General features: G+C 29.9%; 1 protein-coding gene across 1 annotated transcript in view; it reads right to left on the reverse strand.

The window, feature by feature from the left end:
* LOC131664999 (Kv channel-interacting protein 1-like) overlaps positions 1-3,626 on the reverse strand; it is a 38,661-nt gene extending 35,035 nt beyond the window's left edge. The window contains exons 1-2 of the mRNA XM_058936564.1: positions 3,526-3,626; positions 3,319-3,409 (exon numbers count right to left, since the gene is read on the reverse strand). The gene's annotated coding sequence lies outside the window, so the exon portion shown is untranslated. The remainder of the gene's footprint in view (positions 1-3,318; positions 3,410-3,525) is intronic.
* Between the last annotated feature and the right edge of the window lie 2,374 nt (positions 3,627-6,000).

The following is a 6,000-nucleotide window of genomic DNA, read 5'->3' on the forward strand; positions in this document are numbered from 1 at the left end:
GCACAGAAAAATTAGATTTATGTGGTGTTGTGAAAATTCGTAATTCATTTAACATATAGTAATTTAGAAGTGAGTAAATTTAACTCCTCTTAGAAAAAATAAAATGATGCAAACATACGTGGGATTATGTAGCTCATAATAGACTTCAAGTAGTACGCTTAATAAAATTGATCTAACATTGACGTAGATAGCATACTATTTACACGTGGATAAGAAGTTCTGCTGTAGATGCGCGTTTCACCATAAATGCGCTAACGAGTTGAGAAGACAGCATGTATAGAAGCCATTGTTTGTGGATTAAAACACTCAACTTGGCGTTCGATAAACGGAGTGAAAAATCTGGTATTCACTCGCGGGGCTTCAAAACGGACAACGAAGTGCTGACTAGAGGCGAAAGGAGGCGAAAGAAGCCGTGATGATATAGTTTACTAGTATAGTCAGATGAAGCTAGTACAAAGACGATGAATATTTAAATTATACGATAGACTTCCTTCATCAAGCCGACTTATCTTTTCTGTTTATAGCTACAGTAAGATGTCAATTGTTATCGCACATATTTTTACGTCATCTTATTTGCAATATTTTGCTTAAAATTTCATAAATTGTATCGAATGTGCGAATGTTTTTTTATGATCCGTTCACTTTAGCTACGCCGTCTTACTCATCAGGTTCTCGAGGCTTTCTCGTTCCAGCTCGTACTTGTGTCAAATTTAAAGTCAACATGGATATTCCTGATCGACTTTTTCGATTTATTCAATATATCCATCTTAAGAAAAGGCTTTTCAACCGCAGTAGACGTTTGTTCCGATACCGCTTGTAAAATCTATACATATGCGTATATGCCCATATTAAGACCAACGCAAAAAATAGGTAAAATTTCTAATAATTTCATGTATATAGTGCCTAATGAAATAATAAAATACTTGTTTTTCTTCTGTAATTTACAATCACTTATAAAAAAATATTCTTTGAACAAATCACGTCGAAGTTTATAACTTTTTACAAATTAATTACACCGATCAATTCTACGAAATTATGAAAAAATTGTAGATAACATTTTGCTGTTTTTATTGTCGAATTTGTTAATATACAGTTACATTTACATATCGTTATTTTGAAAATTTCAATGTTTCTATTTCATTTAGTAGAATCGGCTCATATAATTAGAATTCAAAAATAATAATTTTTATCGTGGTTTAATTGAATAATATTTTCTTGCAAATTACAAAAGCAAATATGCTGGAGTATTATTTTTATATTATTTAGTGAGTAAAGTAGTTGATTCGATAACTGCCCCAGTTTTAGTTTGGACCTTAACCCATTACCCCTCACAAGACGGTTTTTCGAGAGCTAAGTTTAAATTATTACCACGTATGAATTTGAACGAAAAAAATTCAGGAACCACTGTTCCTTATATTTTCGAAGGTACCTTTTCTAATAGTATTGATCGAAAATTTCTGCAAGAAATTTTTACCAGCGTAAAATCAAAAATAAAAAAAAGCATAATTTTTTTTCAAATAGACTTTTTAATTCTATAACATTTTTTTAGATACCGAAAACCTCTTTATATCGCGGTCACGATATCTAAAATAAATACTAGTAAGATTGCCCGAACATGAAAGTTTATTATTTAAACAAAATGATGGCTGATATGAAAATATTGTTTTGTAAAATTTAGGAATTTTTTCCTTGAAAACTATAGATTTTTGTAGAAATTTCCTAAGAACAATATTATCTTAAAATTGATCAAAGAATACGTTTAATTTTTTTTTAAATGGTCCACGAAACTTTTTGAATTTTCGAAAAGTCAGGGTTTCGAAAATTCTAAAATTGAATCTAGTAATAATTCTAATAAAATTGTTAATAATAATAATTCTAGGATACTTTTTGACTAAATCCAAGACATTTTGTTCTTAAAAGATTTGTTATAAAATATATAGTTTTCGTGCAAAAAATTCTTAAGGTTTACTCAACGTAAATTTTTTGCTCGAAAACTATTTTACAACATTTTTTCTGAAAACAAAAATGTCTTAGAATTAGTTAAAGAGTATCCTAGAATTATTTTTGAATTTTTTGTTACAATTTGAGAATTTATGAATCCCTGATTTCAAAAATTCAAAAATTTTCTCGGACCATTCTAATAAAAACTGCAGGTATTCCTTTAATCAATTTTAAGATAATTTTGTTCTTAGAAAATTTCTATAAAGCTCTATAGTTTTCAAGGAAAAAATTCGTATGATTTCCACAAAATAATTTCATATTAGCCGCTATCTTGTTTAGATAATAAATTTTCATGTTCGGGTAATCTTACTAACATTTATTTTACACATCGAGGCCACGATTTAAAGAGAGTTTAGTCATAGAAAAAACTGTTATGGGATCAAAAAGTCTATTTGAAAAAAAAATCGAAGAATGAAGCTTATTTTATTTATTTTTCGCTGACAAAACTTTATTGCCGAGACCTTTAATAACGTCATTGGAAAGAGCACCCTTGAAAACATAAGGAACAGTGGTTCCTGGATATTTTTCGTTCAAATTTATTACGTGGTAATAATTAGAACTCAGTTCTCGAAAGACCGTCATGTGAGCATTTATGGATTAATGGTTGAAACATACTAATAAACAGCGTAGCTTATATTAAAGCAAAAAAAATACATACATTATCATAGTTATCCTATTTAGATGTTAGAAAAGTCTTCCCCGTCATATACAATGATAATTCACATAAAAACTTGTATCTTATACAACATATATTTAGTTTAATCATTGACTTAAAATTTTCTTTGATCTGATATAAACTGTGATTTTCAATAAATTGTTTATTTAAGATATGATCTGTCGTTAATATTTACACTTTCTATTCATATAAGATATCTGATCTTTACGTGTTGGCGTTCAGTGCATTAAATTTTGAAAAATACGTTTATGTACACAACCGTGGTTGCTATAAATATCAAAACACTCTACCTCAGTGTTTTAGCATGATAAAGAAAACGAACTCGAATGGGCTCTATTTTTTGTGAGGTCTCATCAATCTTTAAAAATCAACATCTTCATTTAAAAACTGTGGATTAATCATGAATGAATATAATAGGTGAACGCCACTTTTCCATCTAACTGTTTTCTACAAACCAGTGTTAAAATTTTCCTCAAACGAAGAAATCATTAAATCCTTATTTAAACAATTGATCTATATAGCATAACAATTGATCTATATATCTTGTGAATCAATTGACAAGTAAACATAGACTAAATTAAAATTTGATGTATTTTTTAATGTGTGCTGTGTTGTGATTTTTATTTAATAATTATACTTACACATTGGTTCTAATAAACGTCATTTGTTAATAAATTTGTAGCGGTTTTTTTCATCCAAGCAATAGTTTGAAAGTTAGACGGTGGGCACAAACTATTATTCAAATCACGATGTAATTTGGTAGAGTGCGTATAAAAAGAAAAAGTTGTATAAATGAGAAAGAAAAGTCGTGAAATAAGAAAATAAGTGAAATGATCGAGAGTAGGTACATGCGCAACAAAGCGTAGATGCACTATGTCGCTCTGATTGCGTTCAGGGCGCGGACTGAGACTGCCGTAAACGCTCGCTGCCCGCGGGAGGTGGTTACTACGATCTAGCCACCCTCGGCACTCCGCATGCTCCCGCTTTTTCCGACCCTGGTCGACGTGTGCGCCACCTTCACTTTCGTTTCCACTCTCCTCCTCTTACCTCCCTCTGCCTGTCTGTTTCTCTGTCTCTCATTCTCTCACCCTCTCTTTCGCGTTGCCCCTCTCTCACGCCTATACATGCCTGCACACTTTAATTTTCTTTATCTATTTGTAAAACTGCAATAGTTATACTGTTACTGTGATTTTAAGTATAGTAGACCAATATTTTTTCATTAAGTATGCAGTTTTCATTTATTCCTATATCATTTAACCCCAGCGCTTAATAAATATTTCTTTCCTTGGGTGTATGTATGAGTATATATTAATTTATCAAAATGTTATCTAATATTCGTTAACTAGCATACATTTTCTTAAATAATCAAACTTTCCCAAAAATATAAATTTAAACACATTTCTATGAAATATTACAAACTTTGTTTCACTAAATTTTATGAAATACTTAAGTAGTTTCTCTTTTTCATTTTTGTCATAAGCTCTTGAGCAGACTAGTTCTTGTAAACATGCGTGAAAAATATTGATGGTGGTGGTATGAGCTCTATGTTCATCTACTTTATTACAGGTTCATAGTATCTTATATGATTTTACAATCGTAGCTCCCTCGTATATATTGCACATATTAGACAGCTTATATGTAGTTTACCAAAAGATATTTTTATTTTTGCATAGTATTTTACGATATTTATGCTTTCCAACATAAAAATCATGAATCAGTAGGAATAAACTAGAACTCTGTCTTGTACTTTTTTAAATATAATATTAAAAATTAGATCATGTTTCATTTTTTCAATTATTTCTTCCATTATTTGCTTTCGTTTTATTTTATTAAGTTTTCATACAGCTGAATAAAGTAATATTTTAATCAATGTTAATTATGCCATTTGTGTTTTATATAATCTACACTTTTGCAGTTATTACTATATGATAACGATTAATCATGACGACTTGCAATTTATCAAACAAAAGTTTAATTTGGCAATAGATTTTTTTAGAAATCTATTTAGAGGATAGTAAAGTAAGTTGACCAGATTTGACATTTCCTGATTTTTTTTACGTTACGGTAGTTGTAATTCTCTATTGTATTATCATTAAAGAATCATACATTTCCAAAAGTTTGCACTGCACATTATTAAACTAATCCACGTAATTTTACATCAATCGTTACTCAATAACAAAATAATAATAATAATTATTATTATTATTTTCGAGATTATTTTTGATGGTGTTGTTTACCGAGTATTGCTTATATAAAAAGAAAAATATATTGCAAAAAGTTTCTTTCAGAAAAGCTCAAAGCTATAAAGTTTTCCTCACTTTTTGAAAAATTGATAGATCGTAATGAATGAAGGTAAGAACAATAAATATATGTGAACAATTTTACACATTTTAATTTCACGTGATACGTACATTTAGTCATATATATAAAATATTTTTGTAGCGCTCTTACGGATACCTTTAAAATGAGCTTTGGTAAGTTTGGATGTAATAAATTATTGTTTGCCAGTCTACTTGTAAGAACAAGCAAAGGTAATAAGGGCCGATCACATGCAAGCACTATTCTTTGCTTCGTCATGCTCTTTTAAATAAAAAGCTCATTATGGTAGTGAAAATATATTATGACATTAAAAATCAATTCATTCTATCAGTTCAGTAATGTCTTTCGTAGGAATGAACTAAAATACTATAAAATATAAGTATACATATTTTTAATATGCCAGTTTCATAATATATAGAACACAACAATTGTATGCAGTACGTGATTATAGCTTTTAGTCCATATAATAAATTCTACATTATTTATATGTAAGAGAAATGCAATTTTTAGAAATGTATAATGTATCGTAAAATACTGATAGTGCAATGCATATAATGAATGCTGGAATTACTATATAAATATTTTTCAATGCTCGATACTAATTTTAAATACTTTTCGATTATTATCATTAAACGATTTTTTCATTTTCAATCTTAACGGTTGCCAATAAAATGGAGCCTCTGTGGTTAGTCATAGTAATTTATCATAGACCGGTAAAGTAAATAACTAGTTTAAAACATGAGTTGATTCGCAAGGGAGTATCGCCACACGGGATGCCTCTTCCTTCCTGACTCTGGGACCGACCCCGTCCGAGATTTTATATGCACACACCATCTCTAAAACTTCGAGCTCAGCGGTAAGTTTCATAATGAATGTGAGATACGTATCTTAATCTATGAACTGGAAATTATAGAGATGGCGTGCGCATACAAAAACTCGGACGGGGATAGCCTCGGGGTCGGGAAGGAAGAGGAATCCCATGTGGACACTCCCCGATAGAGCAT

Source organism: Phymastichus coffea, unplaced genomic scaffold, assembly GCF_024137745.1.
Source record: "Phymastichus coffea isolate CEN01 unplaced genomic scaffold, Cenicafe_Pcof_1.1 PCOF00047, whole genome shotgun sequence".
Lineage (NCBI taxonomy): Eukaryota > Metazoa > Arthropoda > Insecta > Hymenoptera > Eulophidae > Phymastichus > Phymastichus coffea.